The sequence below is a fragment of the Herpailurus yagouaroundi genome, unplaced genomic scaffold (genome assembly GCF_014898765.1).
Source record: "Herpailurus yagouaroundi ecotype Mexico unplaced genomic scaffold, PumYag 189, whole genome shotgun sequence".
Classification (NCBI taxonomy): Eukaryota; Metazoa; Chordata; class Mammalia; order Carnivora; family Felidae; genus Herpailurus; species Herpailurus yagouaroundi.
Window position 1 is genome coordinate 7,815,530 of NW_024412420.1, and position 20,241 is coordinate 7,835,770.

At 38.2% G+C, this 20,241-nt stretch overlaps 1 long non-coding RNA gene across 3 annotated transcripts in view; it reads right to left on the reverse strand.

Moving 5' to 3' along the window:
- Positions 1 to 4,547: 4,547 nt before the first annotated feature.
- LOC121044768 (uncharacterized) overlaps positions 4,548 to 20,241 on the reverse strand; it is a 184,468-nt gene continuing 168,774 nt past the window's right edge. For 2 of the 3 annotated variants that reach the window (XR_005797468.1, XR_005797467.1), the window contains 2 exons: positions 6,394 to 6,523; positions 4,548 to 4,627 (listed from right to left, as the gene is read on the reverse strand). This is a non-coding gene — a long non-coding RNA (uncharacterized LOC121044768). Of the gene's footprint in view, positions 4,628 to 6,393; positions 6,524 to 8,126; positions 8,231 to 20,241 lie in introns of all 3 variants that reach the window. The other variant, XR_005797466.1, reaches the window with a different exon arrangement.

Below are 20,241 nucleotides of genomic sequence, written 5' to 3' on the forward strand. Positions count from 1 at the left end.
AGAGGTAAATGAGAACATTCAAAAGCTAATTGTGTGGAGTGTGTATAATTATATGAGAGATCATGTAAGTTTCCTAAAAAAAAGTGAGGATAATCTTAAACACTCCAAGTGCCAAATACACTGTATTTATCAACATGACCATCATCACTGTAAAAAAAGAAGAAAAAAAATGGATGGAAGCTTACTTTTATGAAATGAAAATATGAGGATGGATCCAGATGTAGATACTATTCAGATGAAAAGTTCCAATCAGATGACTTCTATTTTCTGTGTAAATTTGGATGCAAGTTCATTGACTAATAAATAATTCAGAGCAGAAGATGTAAATATTTAGGAAAACATGAGAACGTTGCTATCATGCATCCATTCACCAAACATTCATTGGGCACCTGCCATATGTCAAACATTAGTCACTGGAGATATCATGATGTGTAAAACCAGGTCTCTGGTAAAGTTTGATAAACACTCATCAGATCAAATTAATTGTAATTGTCATACATGCTCCCAAGGAAGGAGCATGCACTGCTATGAGCTCATATGACCAAAAACCCAACACAATAAGGAAGGTTGGTAAAGGTTCCCTAAGTGTGTAACGTTTAGATTGAGATAAAAATAGGAGTTGACAACATGGAAGTCTTCTTCAATATCAATCCATTTTTATTACAACAAATACATTTAAAACACCTAATATCTTCAGACACGATGATGAGCTTTGGAGACAGAGGGGAGAGCAAAACATACCACATCATTCCCACCTGTCATGGAATGTTTTTCTATAACAATGTAGGCAGATTTGATCTTCCATTTCCTCTCAGAATGTTTATCTCCTGACTATCCACATGGCTTATTCTCTCCCTTCTTTCAGGTTTTAACCCAAGTGACTTTTTTTTTTCTTTTCAGTAAACCTTTTCTAAATACTCCGTTACTTCTTGTCCCCCACCTTCCCTGTATTTACCCACATTTAACATTCAATGTATTTTGTGCGTTTGTCTTCTATACTATCTGTCTCTCATTTTAGAATGAAAGACTCACGAGGTGGGTTTTTTTTTTCTATTTTCCTCACAGTTATATCCCTAAATTCCCCAACAGGGGTGGATGTCGAGTTGGTACTCAATAAATATTGATTGGATAAATAATTATGAATGCAATGGGCATTATGAAGGAAATTCTAGCAATTAAGTGGTAGAAGCAGTACAAAAATATCTTTGCATGTAATCTTCATTTTAAGTATTCCTGCCATGATACTATATATTAGAATATCTCTAATACTCACAAAGATATCTACCATAGCAAAACTGCCTTATCCTTCCCTGCCCTTCTTCTCCCCATTTTATGGGCAGTTTAAGTGTAAAGGTGGCAGTTTAATTAACAGAACAAATACATAATGAACATTACATCCACAGAGTATAAGTCAAGGCTTAATCGTAGATTCCTATTATCATTCTATCTGTGCATCTTCATAAACACACAGCCAATGAAAAGGAACGGATAGATTGCTTATTCTAGGACCCCTCATATTGATCCCTAGTGAAATATCACCTGTAATTATAAATTACAGCATATTGCCCAAACACTGGTCTCTTGGCAGAAAAATATCTGAATTTTTCATGGCAGAATCTCCCTGCTTTGCTCTGCTGCAACTATACTCTGTGTGCCCTGCAAACTTTAGCCCTGTGCTTCTTTTAGGGAATGCTAGAACTCAATTTCCAATATGTGTTTGGGAGGAAGGTTTTCCGCTCACAGCACCAAGCTGAGTGTCCTACAGTTCAACTCAATTATGATGCTGTCTACCCACGGATAGCCTCACATCCCACAAGTTAAGGGCTCAGTCCTAGAAGACTGCCTCCATCCCACTTCAGATGCCAGCATCAAGCCCAAGTTGTCACCTGTCTATGCTTCAGACTGACTGGCTATAAATCAGAGGTTCCCATGACCTTCTCCTTGAGTTTGATTAATTTGCCAGAGGAGCTCACAGAACCCAGAAAACTCATTTACTCACTAGATTACTGGTTTATTATAAAAGGCTATAACTCAAGAACAGCCAGATGGGCAAGGTGTGGGGTATAAAAATGTCAAGCTTCCATGTTCTCTCCAAGTGTGCCCATTCTCCCCAAATCCTCATGTGTTCATCAACCCAGAAACTCTCTAAGTCCCATCATTTTGGGTTTTTATGGAAGCTTCATTATATAGGCATGGTTGATTGAACCACTGACCATTGGCAATTAAATGCAATCTTCAGCCTCTTTACCCTCCACAGAGGTTGGGGGTGGGACTGAAGGTTCAAACTCTAATAACACAGTTGGCTCCACTGGCAGCCAGCCCCCACACTTAGGTGGGGTCCAGAAGTCATTCCATTAACACAACCAAAGACACTATTATAGATCTCAACACTTAGGAAATCCCAAGGGTTTAGAGCTGTGAGCCAGGATATATATGTGTGAGCCAGAATGAGCCATTATTGTAACTTATTTTGCCTACTTCTATGGAGTTTTTAATTAAAATAATAAATTTTAAATATAGGGTTAAAAAACCTACTTTCACTATGTCCATTATTCTCCCAAACAGTTCGGTTACTCTAAGGTTTAGGTGCAATACCATATTATTTGCACCTCCTCAACCCACCCCAGATCTGGGTGAAATGATCCAATAACTGTTTTGCTATTTGTTTGGTTTTTTTTCTCTCTTTAAGCTTTATGTCTCATTATATGTGTTTCAAGTGTATTTTCATCAGTGTACTATGGATCATATTATCTTATTCAAACCCCATTCCAAAATAACAAAGTACTTTTAGGTAGTTTACAATAAGAAATGTTTGTTATGTTTCTTTTTATTAGCCCATGACACAAGTTGATTCCTGATCATTTTCTTCTGACCTTAGTCTTCAGGAATTCCAGAGATAAATTTCACTCAAATGTCCAAAACCGATCTCTTTGCTTCGCAACCAAAACATTACAGGAAGACAGAGTTAGGAATAGAGAGAAACAATAGCTTTATTGCTTTGCAAGACAAAGGAGGCTGCCACAGGCTATGGCCTTCAAAAACTGCAAGCCTGTCCAGAGGAAGGGGTTAGGGGGTTTTATAGGGAAAGCCAGGATCAAGTGGGGTTCTACCAGAATTATGTTTATGCTGCCAACCTCCTTAGTTGTTTTCAGGGTGGTGCTGGTTCCAGAAACTAAAAGCCAAGAAAGGAGTGAGGGAGGTTTGCAGAAGAGAGGGAAAAGATCACTTAGTTTAAAATCCAACCTCATTGAAGATTTTATGGAGTCATTTTGATTTTTGTTCAACTCTATGCTTTTAAGCAGTTTCAAAATACAGTAATATTGCCACATTTGATGTAATTCAGAAATGTTCTCCTGCATGATGTTCAAATCCCCTCTTTATCTTTCTTCACAAGGACGTCTTGCCAAGTCACATGTGTTCTGCTCAGCATTTTACATGTATGATGTCATTTAATTCTCAAAAGAAGAATGTAAGAAAGTTTCTTTTATTTATTTATTTTTTTTATTTAAAAAAAAATTTTTTTTTCAACGTTTATTTATTTTTGGGACAGAGAGAGACAGAGCATGAACGGGCGAGGGGCAGAGAGAGAGGGAGACACAGAATCAGAAACAAGCTCCAGGCTCTGAGCCATCAGCCCAGAGCCTGACGCGGGGCTCAAACTCACGGACCGCGAGATCGTGACCTGGCTGAAGTCGGACGCTTAACCGACTGCGCCACCCAGGCGCCCCGACAGTTTCTTTTATTAATAAGAACATTTATGTATAAATGTTAATAAGTAAACATATAAGGAGAACTACTTGTGCATATGTATGTGCATGTGAGTACATGGACATATTTGGGGGGGTTATACACACACATATTTACACACACACACATTCCTAATGTTGTCAATGATGTCTTACAAGTTTTGGGAGATGCAAATAAAAAATAAATTCATAGGGAATAATTACTTTTCAATTTTGCATGGACTGACCCATTAGTTTGATAATGCATTATTGTCCACCTTTGATTAAGCTATTATTCATGATGCTAATGTATAAAAAAGTCTCCTTTAAAAAGTGACTTAAAATATGTCACCATTTTCATTTCTAGATGCTTCCATGTTAGCCAAGTAAATTCAAGTGGACTTTCCATTTTCCATCCAAGGCAATCCAAGATTTTTCATTCATAACATCTTTTTGTGCAATTGCACACCACTTCATTTCAAAATATTTACAGCATTAGTAATTTTAGCCTTTCCTTTTCTCTCTTTCTCTCTTCTGTTCTCTTCCTGTATTCATATTATTAAAATGCAGTCATCAACTATCAGACTCATTCTACCATCCTGAATATACAAGCTTCAATCATCCTGGCATTTTCATTTATTCAAATTACATACCCAAGTGTAATTGATTCCCAGTCCCCTTCATTTACTCTGAGCTAGAGATTTCTTTAAAATACAGATTTTATGATACATTTCCACCTCCTTGTTACATTTCTTAACACGCCAAGGCCCAGAGATACAATTAAATAATTTGGACAGAACTTGAATAGTCCCCACGTGTAAGACTTCTTTGGAGTTCTGTGAAGCATTTTAAGTCAGGAGATTTCCTAAATGCATCTCTCTGCTTTAATTTCAATGGTATTACTAAGAAAGAAAGAGGAAGAATTAATTACTTGTGTTTGCTGTTTCTTTTATATTTAATAATATTCTGTAGAGAGGGAAATGGTGGTGATTATTAGCATTCCTATCAGATGCCTTTAACAGTAATGTCTAAAAAAATAAAAGCCAGGGTTGTGATCTTTTTTTTTTTAAAGATAATATATAATTTAATGTTTCAGAGGCAATGGGATGAGATGAGATGGTTTTAGGAATAGGCAGAGCTGCATCTGAATATCAGTATCACTGCATGATGTTGTTGGACTTCTTGGCAGCCTGTGACTTAATGACGTTTGTGTGTGTTTTGAGGGAAGTGTTACAGTAAACTAAGGCCTGGCCCTACAGTTTCTTTTGATTCATCATGCTTCAGTTTCAAAATCCATGCAATATGCCTTCCCCCCGCCTCCCTTAATGTATTTCCCGTTGGTCTGTTTTGGCAACAATTCTAGTTTGGGATTTCTGATTTGAGTATCCTTCAAATGCCTGTCTTTTGTTAGCCATCCCTTCTTCTTACACATTTGTCTGCTCACTCATTCTCTTCGATTATCTACAAAGTACCTGTTATAATACATCAATATGCTATATAAGCCTTAGATGTGATCTATATCTGAGATATTCCACATAGATACTATGCTGTCTCATTACAGAAGAGGTACAGAAAAAAAAAGAAAAGAAAAAGCTGTCATTTGAACATTATCTACGTCCTAGGTTCCGAAGTAGGTTTTAGATATATTATCTTATTAATTCCTGAACAAGCCTGTAACTGTCTTTATTCCTTTCATCAAAAAAATACTGAGGTTAGGGGTGGCTCAGTCAGTTAAGCATTTGACTTTGGCTCAGGTCATGATCTCAAGGTCTGTGACTTTGAGCCCCACATCAGGCTCTGTGCTGACAGCTCAGAGCCTGGAGCCTACTTTGGATTTTGTGTCTCCCTCTCTCTCTCTCCCACACGCATGCTCTGTCTGTCTGCCTCTCTCAAAAATAAATAAACATTAAAAAATTTTAAAAAAATACCGAGATTACAAGATGAAAAGAGATCTAAGGATTACATGAACAATAATGTGGATGTATTTAACATTATTGACCTGTACACTCAAACATTTTTAAGATGGTAAATTTTATGTTATGTGTATTTTACCACAATTAGATATTAAAAAAATAAATACTGGGGCACCTGGGTGGCTTAGTCAGTTATGCATCCGACTCTTGGTTTCAGCCCAGGTCGTGATCCCACGGTTTGTGGGTTCAAGCCCTGTGTCGGGCTCTGCACTGGCAGCATGGAGTCTGCTTGGGATTCTCTGTCTCTCTCTCTCTCTCTCTCTTTACCCCTTCCCTGCTTGAGCTTTATCAAAAGAAAAAAAAAAAGACTTAAAACAAAACCAACATTTAAATAAGTAAATAGATAAATAAATACTAAGTGAACTATTTAAGTATTTGGCTTGATGTCACCACAAGTAAGTGAAAGATCTTGGATTAAAAATTCAGTTTAATAAAGCTTCTTTTTGCACTGTACTTTATTACTGAATAAGATTATTGTCAAAAGAGGGACATCAGCCACCTGCTTTGGCAGTTCAAATAAGGAACGAAGAATGTGTTTGTAACACTTCCACTGCTGGACTCGCTCCTTATACTCAAACGATCTCTGAGGGAGTTCCTTCCATTACATTGTGTGTTTCCTGAAGGACAGTACCTTGTCTTAGACATCTTGCTATTTCACACTTTGACATGGTACCTGCAACACCACAGACACTCACCAATCCCATGTGAGCAAGATCTTGAAGGGCCTGATGCTAGAAATTGACCTTGAACGATGCACAGAACTTCATGAGGTGAAGGTGGGGGAAGAAAAGGCAGAGATCCGGTGGAAAGAAGTACTTGAGAAAGCTGTGAATAAAAGGAAGCATGGGGCATGTTAAGAGTACAAATCCGTTTCATTTCTTCAAATGGGGAGTGGGACAGGATCAGAATGAGCACCATGGCCTGCATTATTCCAAAAACATTATGTTTCATTTTTATTTATTTTTAAACTTTTATTTCAGAGACAGAGGGAGAGAATGTGAGTGGGGAAGTGGGGCAGAGGAAGAGAAAGAGAGATTCCCAAGCAGGCTCCATGCTCAATGCAGAGCCTGATATGGGATCATGATCTGAGCCTAAATCAAGTGCCAGAAGCTCAATCGACTGAGCCACCCAGGTGCCCCCAAAACAATATCTTTTATTAACTGGAGTTATCTGTTACTCAGCATTTACCTGTCTCTTCTGAATGGTGATGACTATGTGTGGATTCTGTGCGATCCCTAAGTGTCTTCTGAATCATCAAAGCAACATTAAATTATTTCTATTATCTAGTCAAAAATTATATTCTATCCTATCCCAATTCTTTAAAAATCATATTTCACACATAATACCGATGGTAGATGTATTAATCGGAATACTTGCTCATTCACAGCACTTCATTCTTCAAAGCTGCTGAATATTAAAACTTTTATTGTGCTCTTTCCGTGTCAATCTCTGAGATACTGAACTGGGGCAACAAATTTAGTCGTCTTCCAGCTCTGGGCAATATTATCGTGAATATCCTTCTCTTTATGGTAAGACTTGTTTCCCAGATTTTACATACCAGTCTGTAAATCCAATCTGTATTCATCCATAGCATGTTCATGACCATAATATGTGTCATAAATATTAATTATGTATGGATTGTAGAGGTGGCTATATCTTTAATATTTTACTTCAGTGTTTTTAGTTGACAGGCAAAAGTTTAAAACTTTTAAAAAGACATTGTAATCTATTATTAACATGAACATCAGCCACCATTCTCAATATGCATTTCCTTTTGTTCATATTTCAAAGAGTATGCTATATTCCAGCCGTTGTCATTTCTGAGCTTCAAGGGCTTAGAAACTATTGTTCCATTTTTTTTTACCTGCATATATCTAACATTTTGTCTTTTATCAGTTATTTTCACATAACCATAGATATGAAAACATTTTTAAAATGGTCAGAGTGATGAGGTTTTGACCTTAATCAATGAGAGAAAGTTAATCCCTATTGGATATAAGAGGCTTATAAGGAAGTTTGAAAATTCAGAGAGAATTGTAATGAAATACTGAAGGAGCTATAATCACCTGATTAAAACTAGGGAGGTCAAAGGAAACATATGAAAAAGTTGCAAAGGCATTGGTCAGTATGTTTTAGTTATAGTCTGGTAGGTATCTGCTACTCAATGAATAGCCCTGTATGTAGCCCAGCCCTCCTTCAGTTACACCGGGCCAAACGACTAGTCCTGACCAATGGATCAAGAACAGAAGAGACATATATCATATTATGGGCTGATGCACAGAAAAGCAAAGTCAATTCCCTACACTCTGTGTTCTGCTGAGAATCCCAAAGAAGCCAATGTTTCAGATGGCGCCCCACTTGTGACCTGGCAGAGCTTGGTTTTCCCTGAATAACCAAGTGACTTTGTATAGCAGAGCCCTGTACCAACCTGTTTGGACACGGAGTATCATGGAGCAAGACACATAATGCAATTTTAATGTGTTTAGCCGCAGAATCTTCCCGAGTTTTCCTCTCTGCATAGCCTAATCTCACCTGAAAAGAACAAAAATTGATACTGGAAGTGGAGGGCCATAATAAAATCTAAAATCTAAAACATGGGACTGGTGAAAAATTAACTAGCATTGGAGACTGAAAAGATAATGATTCATGTGACACAGTAGTGACACATTTGGTAAAACCTCTGCTTGTAATAGACTGGAAGGCAGATCCCCTTCCTCCTTATACAACAGCACTCACTGCAGAAGAAGTCAAAAAGGAAACAATGTGGATGTGTTGCTCTTGCAAGTACTTAGCAAAGTAGTATATAAAAGAGATACGTGGGGTCATGCAGGGGTCATGCAGAAGCGGAAGGTCACAGGGCACCTGGGTGGTTTAGTCTATTAACTGAGCCTATTTTGGCTCAGGTCATGATCTCAAGGTTTGGGAGTTTGAGCCCTGCATCACGCTCGCTGCTGTCAGCACAAAAAGCCTGCTTCAGATCCTCTGCACACCACCCCCCCCCCGCCCCTCCCCTGCTCACTTGCTTGTTGCTTTCTCTCTCTCTCTTTCTTTCAAAAATAAATAAATAAATAAACATTTTTAAAAAGGAAGTGAAAGGTCATAGACATTCTGTACGTTCAGGAGACTGAAATAATGGAGAAACCAATTGTTCTGAGGCTTCAAATTATTTTTTAAAAATCCAACTAAAAGGCTTTGTTTTAGGGACAGGATCAGATTCACAGCATAGCTTTCCCATCTGAACGTAAGAACCTCAAAGTGGCTACCCATTGCATTGAGAGAAGCTTGAGGGAGGGAAAGCAAACCTGTATAACAAATCTTTGAACCGTATCTTCAAAAGAACATGGTGTATGCGATTATTGCCACGCTGGACTAACTGAATAAAGCAAACTAGAAGGTACTAAGTTTTGAAAAGAGAGAATTGGGGCGCCTGGGTGGCGCAGTCGGTTAAGCGTCCGACTTCAGCCAGGTCACGATCTCGCGGTCCGTGAGTTCGAGCCCCGCGTCAGGCTCTGGGCCGATGGCTCGGAGCCTGGAGCCTGTTTCCGATTCTGTGTCTCCCTCTCTCTCTCTGCGCCTCCCCCGTTCATGCTCTGTCTCTCTCTGTCCCAAAAATAAATAAACGTTGAAAAAAAAAATTAAAAAAAAAAAAAAAAAAAGAGAGAATTGATAGCTAAGTAAAGCCATTCTCAGGAAAGATAGAAGTGATGATGAATAGATTTGAAAGTTTTCTGTCCATGAAACAGCACCAGCTAAACATTTTTGTCCTTAAGTCCCATCCTAATTGCCACATTCAGTGACAGCGAAGGGGACACTTCAAATGCCTAACAGCAGGCTATTGATCTAATGCTCATATTATTATGGCTATTAAAGGTCAAGAGCCTCATGGAGGGAGGGCTTCGTCTAATTAGTCAGGAGTGTATGTCATCAATTTGTTACTTGTCGTTTAAATCTCAAACATGCTTTTCTTTTTTTTTTTGGAAGACCAATAGTATGGTGGAATAGGAAATGAATGGAAATATGCTTATTACTCATGTTCTTTATGTTAAACACATAGCCATTCAATGACCCTCACGATTGAAGCCATTGCAGATTAAATTCAATCGTTCTTAGCTCATCTTTGCAAACCATCAAGGAGGTAGGACGAGATTGCAACAGCAAGTAAAGCCCAGTCCCTCATGAGATGACAAGCAGGAAACAATGTTCAGGCTTATGCTGAGCTTGATTTAGCCACTGATTTTCATTTTCTCCTTACATAGTTATGCAAAGCGAGCCAAAAGCTGCAAAGGTGTTGATAAACTGATGTTTAGTGGGTTTTTCTAAGTCTTTGCCTTGTTAGAAAGGCATTATCTTTCTAATGGCTAAATGACATTATCTTCCATGGCTTAAAATGTTAGGGAAGGTTGACAGCTTTTTGATCTCTGAATTATTCCAAAGGGATAGGATTTCCCCTTCCTCTCTCCCCTTCAAAGAAGTCCGGCTTAGCACATTGTCCTTTGCTAGCGCACCTCATATCTTGAAGCTACCAGGGACACAAAAATTGCAATTCCATATAATCATATACTCTTATGACATTCAAAATAGTGCTGACTCGACAAATGTTCTCAACCTACACTGTTCTTTGCACCCTTTGACAGTACTTCCGGACTCTCAATGCTGGCATGTCCCTCCAGAACCCAGTTAAACAGTCAGACCATCAACTTCTCCATCTGACTGTAATAGACACAAAGCACCAGAACTGGAGTTCCTTCCCTGACTGAGTGAACTGTACAGTTTCCCACTGCAAACAAGCAAGGCCTGGGACTAACACCAATGCCTAACATCAGCACTAACATGTTCTGTAGTGTCCCTGACATTAGATACCTGTGTAGGGGCATGAAAAAGCATTCCATTCTATGAGAGCCTTTGCACTTGAATATCTAGAAATCCCAGTTTGTCCCCAGATTGTTGAAGTAGGATGTGTCAGCTACTGTGATATGATCTGGCAAACTATCTTTTCATTCAACTGTGGAACTCCTAATTCTATTTTGGCAGTCATATAGGAATTATATGTGATAATTAATTATATAGAAATTAGGGACTTCTATTATAGGAATAATAATTAAATAATTTTTAATGTTTGTTGAATTTTTCCTTTATGCTATTACCAGAGGGATCAGCAAGTCCCTTTTCAAGATAAGAAGATTGAGGTTCAGAGAGATTAAGTCATATTTTCAAGGTCGCTTAGCCATAGTGGCAGAGCTGAGAATTAATCCAACTTCACTTTGGCTTAGTGTCTACTTTTATCTGTTAAAATGTGGAGGCTTGGGGATCCTGGCTTGGGGCACCTGGGTGCCTCAGTTAGTTAAGCGTCCAACTTTGACTCAGGTCATGATCTCTCAGTTCGTGGGTTCAAGCCCCGTGTCAGGCTCTGTGCTGACAGCTCAGAGCCTGGAGCCTGCTTCAGATTCTGTGTCTCCTCTCTCTGCCCCTCCCCTGCTCATGCTCTATCTCTCTCTCTGTCTTGCAAAAATAAATAAGATGTTAAAAAATGAAAAAAATTGTGGAGTCTTGTGTCCTGGGATCCATAGGTGTTAGTGTTAACTTCTAAATTACACAATTTTGTGTATGTGTATATGTGCATTCCCTACCTACTCCCCCTCCCCGGAAAAAAACGTTCATCTTTTACATCAGATACTTTAAGGGATACATCAGTTCAAAAATTCCACTGCCCCAATATTTGAAGGAGAATAGTTTCCATCACTATGTCCTCTTCAGTCATTGTATTAACTATTTGCCATTCTTATGGGATTTGTCTGCTATTTGTGCATGTGACTGTCTATTTATCAGCAACCACTGCAAACTCTCATATTCAACAGGAATTCATATTTGCATTCCCCTCTAAATTACTAATGGCAATTCCACAAACACTGTACCATTTTTTTTCTCTTTCCTTTCCCTCTGTTTTAATCTATTGTTCTATTAGCTGTGAAGAAAAGAAATTCTGAACACTGATGTACCATTATATATTTCAACATTGAAGTATCTCTTATGAGTACCTAAAGAAATTGTTTGTATTTAAAAATGCAACTGGGGCGCCTGGGTGGCGCAGTCGGTTAAGCGTCCGACTTCAGCCAGGTCACGATCTCGCGGTCCGTGAGTTCGAGCCCCACGTCAGGCTCTGGGCTGATGGCTCAGAGCCTGGGGCCTGTTTCCGATTCTGTGTCTCCCTCTCTCTCTGCCCCTCCCCCATTCGTGCTCTGTCTCTCTCTGTCCCAAAAATAAATAAACGTTGAAAAAAAAAAATAAAAAAAAATAAAAATAAAAATGCAACAGTGTTTTTTTTAAATGTTTAATATGAAACATTCATGTAATTCAAATATCAAAGTACTAGAAAATCTATACTTCAAGAAGTGTTGTTCTAACCCTGGTGTCTTTCCACTGTCCTGCCCTTGGTTCGGTACAGACAAGAATAGTATTAGTTACATGTGTTTATTTTCCGTTTTTCTTTGTGCAAATACAGAGAAGTCAAATGTATACTATTATATTCTTCCCTTCCTTACACAAAAGTAGAAAATTATGCAATTTCATTTTAAACTATTCTCAGTAGTGTTATTGCTAGGTTTGCTTTATTTGCATTTCTATTACCCAGTATCCTTCTTGAATTTCTAAGCCACATTTTATCTTAAATTTGTCCTGTCTTTGATAGAGCCTAAAGATTATTTAAGAGATGTGAATTCTTAAAACAAACAAATACCTACTTTTTACTTAAATTTTGTTTTGCTGGCTCTTTTTGCCTGTTGATTGATTTCTAAATCTTAGGATCAATAAAAAGCTGCAGTCAATTAAATATATTAGTAGCATCCTTCACAAATTGATTCAAAGGATGAAAGACACAAATTAAAAAAGATAATATTATAGCTACAAAACTTCATTAGAGATGGCAGAATGAAAATTTTAATATGCACCTTCCCCTCCATATGTGAAATAATGATACAATAACCTTTAGAAATCCTCAGATCCTTAAATTAGTTAATTCATATTCAGAACCTGTAAAAGAAAAATATTGTGTACAATATCTACCAAATTATTTGAAATGTTGATTAATGTTGCCAAGAACCACTGTTCCCTGAAACACAATTTGGGTAAGACTGTCTCAGGATAACTGGCAGTAAAAGGGATTATTTTGAGTTCATCAATTCTACTCAATATTTCAAGCTTTGTAGAGCAAGCTCTAACATCATTGCCTGTCAACTTCAGCTGTCGATGGAGTACCTGGGTAGAAACAATCCCAGGAGAATTTCAAGCCAATCCATTTTCCTGGAAAATCTATACTTTCAATATATCCGATGTATTACATTAATCAGATATAATTACAAATAGGTTAAAGCTATTATTAATGGATTGCAATTTAATTTGGATTCTGCATAATCTCCTTACTACCCAGGATACTGTCATAGAAAAAATGACATCAAGGTAAAAAATAAATCCATTGGTTGGCAGTTTATTGTCAAGTATGTTTAGTATAACGTCTGCAGTTGAACATTAAGAGGAGTTTCTTAACACACCTGCAATTAAGAATTATTTGGTGATGAACCAAGTCCATTTACTATGTTCTGAATAAGGAAGCCACCTTGGAAGATAGAAATGTCAGAACTAGAAATAAGCATCGTGAATTGTAAAAGATTTTTGTCTTTGTGTAATATGTCAAGGGATTAATTTTATATATAAAGCCCTTTCCCCTAGAAATTGATCTTTGAAAATATAGTAAATCCCTGTTGAGTCTTAGAAAATATGACATTTCCAAGTATAGATTTCAAATGAGTCATTCATGTTTAAAAATGCCTCTGTAGTCAAAGATGAGATAGATTCCAAATAAGTAAAAATAAGGTCAGTGCAAAATACTGGTTTAAGAGAAATTCTGTTCTAATAAGTGAAGTGTCATTTCTATGGCCCCCTCTAGAAATATACTACATTTAATCCCCTTGGACCCCAGTGTAGTATTTTTATTTTATTTTATTTTATTTTATTTTATGAAGTTTATTTATTTTGAGAGAGAAAAAGAGAGAGTGGGGGAGGAGCAGAGAGAGAGGGAGAGACAGAACCACAAGCAGGCTCCGCACTGTTAGCACAGAGCCTGATGCAGGGCTTGAACTCAAGAACCGTAAGATCCCAACCTGCGCCAAAGTGAGACGTTTAACTGAGTGAGACACCCAGGCACCCCACTCCCCAGTGTAGTATTTAAAGATGACTTTACTCTCGGAAAATGACTGTAAGTGTTTTGTTTATGCCATTTACTGCCTGGAATACAGCTTTCTCATCTTATCCCAATGATGAGAATGTTTCAAGTTTCCCATCATTGCCAGCTCTCCATAAAGAGCCTTTCTTAAGGTCTTCCAATTGGGGTATTTTTAGTTCTTCCAAACCATCAGAGAACTGTATGCTTATCTCTTAGAACTCTTGATACATTCAAATATATATTTACTTCTCTTTCTATCTTAGACTCTAAACTCCTTAAGGACAAGTACTGTTCTGCATTTAGAAAAATAATTTATGCTAATTAAGAGCTCACAAAATGGCTAGTGAATGAGTTGTTGTGAATATAGTTCAACACTGGCCAACGTTGGTGCTGTAAAGAGAGGGAGGGTGCCCTACATTGGTGCCATTGATGCACACTGGTACACTCTTTAATAAACTTTAATTTTCTCAAATGACTGACTTTTGATATTTAGTAAATATGTTTAAGTTTAATATCTATGAAACCACAGGATTGATGAGTATGCTGAGACATTTTAAAATACATGAAAAACTTTAAAATGAAACCTAAATAGTTGGTCGGCATACCACGTCAAGATTCCTAATGTGTTACTAATGCTTTGTGAACTACACTTAAAGAAAATACAACCTACTGGACAACCTTTCGTTGTTGAAATTTATTTTGGGTGACAAAATATAAGGTAATCAGCATGGTGTCCTTAAGTGCACATCATATGGCCAGCACATTCTTGCTGAGGTCGAGGACAGAATTAGGAGCACAAAACATAGAGATTCATATATTTCAGTGATCATTTACAGACTGAGATCTATAAGTAAAATACCATAGTCCCAAATCTGTGCCTGAAAAAAAATAATAAAAGAATAGATTTAACAAAGTTTTGTCTCATAGATTTGTGCTGGGTAAAATTTTCTGAAATATAAGATGATTCAAATATACGTTCTTACCTGCTAGACCATTCTCCATCCCCCTAGCTTGGAGCATCGTGGGCATTATCTTCCCAAAATCTATTTTCCATGGACATCTGATATGGGTTGTGTATATTTTTATTTCCCCCTTTTAAAGTATAAGTTTATTTTTATTATAATTACTGTGACTATGTAGAGTCATGAAATGAGAACACTGGCATCAAAACGGGGGAAGAAAATGCTTCTGATAAACTTTCACTATTGTCCCTCATATATTAAAATGGGAAAGTTTTGTGGCTATGTATGAATTGCTTTAACCTCATCTTTATGCAGAGATGATTTTGAAAATGTTAGTGATCTCATAATGAGATACCTCACAGTGGAAAAGAATACTCTCTTTATTGGATTGGAGGCAAAGCTAAAAAAGTAATAGCTTCATTACTTTTGCACTAAGCATCCCCAGATTAAGTGAACCTTGCATCCAGCAGCTGAATCAATGTTTAGTGCAACTGCAGAGTAAGACACATTGCTCGTGTTCCTGCCGTTTCAAAAGTGGACATATTTTTCATGTCTGCTATTTTGATATAAGACTCAATTCTAATAGTTATTTCAACAAAAATATGTTTTGGGGGAATTAGTTTCCTAGTTGATAAGATTCTGACAATGATTGATGCTTGATACTTCTAATCCATTCATAAATGCTTCAGTACTTTGATTGCCTTGGAAGTAAAACTAAGACCCAAGGAGAAATATTCTATTCCTTTGAAGCATGGCTTGGGCCTATAACAGCAAAATTTAAATCAGTGGCAACATAGCTTCGATGTCACAACAACTGGAGCTGTGGTTATCATATTTCACCTCCTATAGAAAACTCTGATTTCAGAGCCCAATCTTAATTTTTGTTATTACTATGCACTAATGACTATGTAGATCATTGAAATACATGTCCTTTGGTTCTTCACATGGTTTTGTGAAGTATGACAAATTAGATGTAAAACTGATTCCTACTTAGAATAAAAATCATTATTCTACTTCAGTGTCATCATCCTTGTTGCCTTACCCTTCTTGGATAGTTGGAATTGAGCATAACTAATCATTCAGGTCAAAAACATAACAAGAACATCCTCAGTTTTAATTTTTCTAAATTATGAAGATGGTTGTATTTTAGGTGGGGTGCTTTGGGAAGGTATCTCTAAAGACTAATATTTGAACAGTGTTCTGAATAAAGGGAGGAGACAAGTTAATATCTAAGAAAGAATATCCTCAAGAAAAAGAACGGCAAGTCAAAGGCTATGAGTCAGGTTAGAGCTTGTTATGTGCATGAACAGCAAAGGCTCTGAAGAGCACAGTGAGCTTAGGGAGAGGATTCGAAGGTAAGATTGGCAGTTATGGTGAGGTATTTACATTTTACCGCAATATGATTGTAAACACTTGGAGTCTTTGAGTAAGAAAATGGAAAGATATGAAGGACATTCTAAGATTTTTCTGACTGCTGGGTGGAGAATAGAATACAGAGAACAAGTAATAAAACAGGGATAGGAGTAAACTATCTACTTCAATAGGTAAGGAATGATGGCAATTTTTACTAGTTGAAGGCCATATGGGTGTGAATAAATGGTCACATTTGGGAAATTTTCGAGCTAAGGCTTAAAACAAATGCTAGAGGTTTAAGTGTGGGTTTTGAGGGAAGAATCTGGCCTGGACAACTGGATTGGGGGTGGTGCTGTTTCCTAGCAGCACCTACGGCTAGACCGGTGGGGAGCAGTTTAGGGGATGGGGTCAGCAGGAATTGACATGCGGTCTAGAGATCTGGGTTGCTAATGTATATACCTAGGAATCATCAGTGAATATATGGCCACGAGAAAGGATAAAATAATCTAAAGAATAAATTCAGACAGGGAAAAGGAGAGGTCTCAGGATGGCATCTTATGGGAGTGCAGCATTCAAAGGTCAAGGAAGATCTGAGGAGGAACAGACCCTGAAGTGAGAGGAAAACCAGGAGATTCCATTGCCCCAGAACACAAGTGATGCAACAATTTCAAGAAAGATCAAATGTGGGTAAGAAATTGTGTATGAAGGACATTGTGAAGTGCCCGTTGAACTTAGCACTGTAGGGAATGTTGATGTCGACAAGGGAAGTTTAAGTGGAGAGACATGGGAGGCAGCGTGGTTGGCACAGATTCAAGAGGAAAGAGAGGTAAGAGAATGGAGACAGTGAATCTATGCAAGTCTTTCCTTTATTATAAAAAGGAGCAGAGGAGAGAAACGGTAGTTAAAGGGAGGTAAGGAACAACAGGAGGTAATTGCTTTAAAGTCCAATAAAGAAGGGCATTTGTAATGAAGACCAGAGGGAAAATGACTGTGGAGGCAATGTCTTTGAGTAGACAAGAGATTGGATTCACTGCACCGATGATGGTGTTGGACTTCGGTACTTAAAGGGGTGGTTTCACAATTGTAAGGTGAACGGCAAAATATATGAGTGCAGATGTAGGCTAGATGTTGATTTAGGGGGGAAAGAATAAGGGCATTATTTTCTGATTGTTTCAATATTTTATTTAAAAAGATCCAGGGGTGCCTGAGTGGCTCAGCTGGCTGAGTGTCTGACTCTTGATTTTGGCTCAGGTCATGATCCCAGAGTCAAGGGATCAAGCCCTGGGTCAGGCTCTGCACTGAGCATAGAGCCTGCTTTAGACTCTCTCTCTCTCTCTCTCTCTCTCTCTCTCTTCCTCTGCCCCTCACCCCCTGCTCATGTGTATCCTCCCTCTAAAAAATATGAATTAAAAAGATCCAAAGGCATCAGCTGATTTTCAGAAAGAAAGAGGTATTAGGGACCCAAGGGTAGGGTAGAAGGTGTGAAACAGAAGTCTTATAGAGAGGGAAACTGGTTTCCCTGAGATAATATGGTAGGATTGCTTGGCAGAGCCGAGAGTCGCCCTTGAGATTTGTGATCATAAATTTAAAGAGATACCTATCAGCATGCTGTATGTTCTATTCTAGTCACATGCAGGTGTTTGGATAGAGGTGTAGTGTGAATATAGAGAATTATGCTGCTCAATCAGGGTAAAGATTATTCTGCACAAGTACAACGGGAGGATGGGGCAAGGGAGAGTGTGTGTGCAAGAAAGTAATTACCGTGATGGGATATAGACGCAAAATACAAAAGGACTGGCACAGTAGACAAGTGGCCTAGTGAAGCTGAAGAATTACAGGAGTAAAAGTATTAGAGAAAATGAGCTGGGAATATAGAAAATATTAGCTGAAGAGCAGGGTACTTGAAATTGGCATGATTGATATACTGGAAATGATGTAGCGATCAGTGAAGAAATGTCTAGTTATAACTATGGGAAAAAGGTGCTTGCGACTCAGGAGGTTAAGGAACTGAAAGCTAGTGTTAAATACTGAAATCAGAAATCATAACAGAAGTAGTGTAAACATAAGGACAGCAAGGCATGTACTAAAATCTTTAGTGACCCTGAGGTTAATATACATCTGCATTAGTGAGGGATGTTTGATAGTTTCCATGATACTATCATGATACTCCTGATAGGAGGTGCTTCTAATGAGCTTTTGAGGGAGAAAGTAAAGAAGGGACTGGAAGCATAAGCCAGGGTGAAGAAATTTATCCTCTCTTACTGTGAGTTCTGAGATACTCTGCAATACTGAGATATTAGAAATGTGAGAAAATCAAGTCACCTCTTGAAGGGCTTTTAAGTAAAAGTAGTGTCTAAGGGAAAGATACAAGGACTTGGATTGTGTTGGCAACTGTGCACTATGCATCTTCTTTTTGCCCTGCAGATCTATTTTCCATCTTTCCCTACCCTGTTCTGTGTCCTGGGTGGCTGACTTACCTGCATTGCATGCTTTGTCCTCTAGTTTCTGGTAAGATTTGACCAAAAGGAGATTGGAGGGGAAGAGGAGAGTTGAGGTCATGGTTTTTACATGCCCTGTTACTCTCTTGTTGGGTTCTGTGTGAGCTATTGCGTCCCTTAACTAAAGATTCCAGAATCTGGGGTGCCTGGGTGGCTCAGTTGGTTAAGCATATGACTTCAGCTCAGGTCATGATCTCACAGTTCATGAGTTTGAGCCCCGTGTCAGGCTCTGTGCTGACAGCTCAGAGCCTAGAGCCTGCTCGGAGCCTGTGTCTTCCTCTCTCTTCCCCTTTCCTGCTCACTTTCTCTCTCAAAAATAAACAAATACTTTTATAACTAAAAATAAATAAGGATTCCAGAATCTGTTATGTGGTCTTCTGTGCACAGCTGTCTTACTTTCCATGTTAACTGCTCCTTGACTTTGTTCTTGCAAGCCTAAGGGTGGACATGATGTTCCACTGTGTCTACTCTTGGTGTACTGCATCATACCTTGTGGTTTCCCACACTCTGTCCACAGCTTTGCAAAGAGCATTCTCAAATTACCTACTTTGAGTACACCGTTTCCTGCTACAATAATGACAAGACACAGGAAATGGTGCTTGAGGTGGCCCCAACAAGTGGACCCTTAAAAGGAATTCTGGAATTGGGTTGCTCATAGATTTGAGATAACTCTTCTGCTGCAGAGAAATGGGAGTGAATGCTAGTATGTGCTAGTATGCAATATGTACATATAGCATGCAATGAGGCTTGGTGCTAGACAAAGTGCTTGCAGCCCAAGGGTTGTGTTGATCTGTGACTATAGCCAGGACAGTGATTATACCGATTGTGCCATCAGCTAGCTAGCTATGAAGGCCTTACAGTACAACCGACTTCCGACATATTCATGGTTTCTGATTAGACAGTCGAAAAGGCTTGTTGAAATAATTACTAGTATACAGTTGTAATTACATAGCAATCATGATCCTATCCATGGTTCTGCTCTATGTTCACTGCTTTGGGTGCAGTAAGGGTTTTGGTGTTTAAGTCTCTCAAACTCTTCATATGTGCTCTGGGACCTCAATTAACCTTATTCAATTCTGATATTAGAAGTTAAATTAAGGTAATTTATTACCATATAAATAAAGGTTATCATCATGTTTCAGTGGTAAATTAAGAACACACAGCAGTTACTGCGTTGTGGGCAATACTGAGAAACCTATGAAGTTACTAGCTTTGGTAGGTTATAACACTTCACACTTTGCTGACATAATAAAACCCTGCCTATTATGCCAAGTACAATTTCTTCAACTTCTCCTTTCACTTTCCCTCTGTTCCCAGAGAATTAGAATGTTGTGTGGTAGAGTCTGAATCCTGTGTCATCCATAGAATTCTCTGAAACAAGTTAATTTAATATCTCCAGGTCATGTCTCCTTAACTGAAGAACTTGATTATACTACCTTCTTGTATTTTTTAAAGGACCCAAATGGTTTTTTAAGCTTATTTATTTATTTAGTGTGTGTGTGTGTGTGTGTGTGT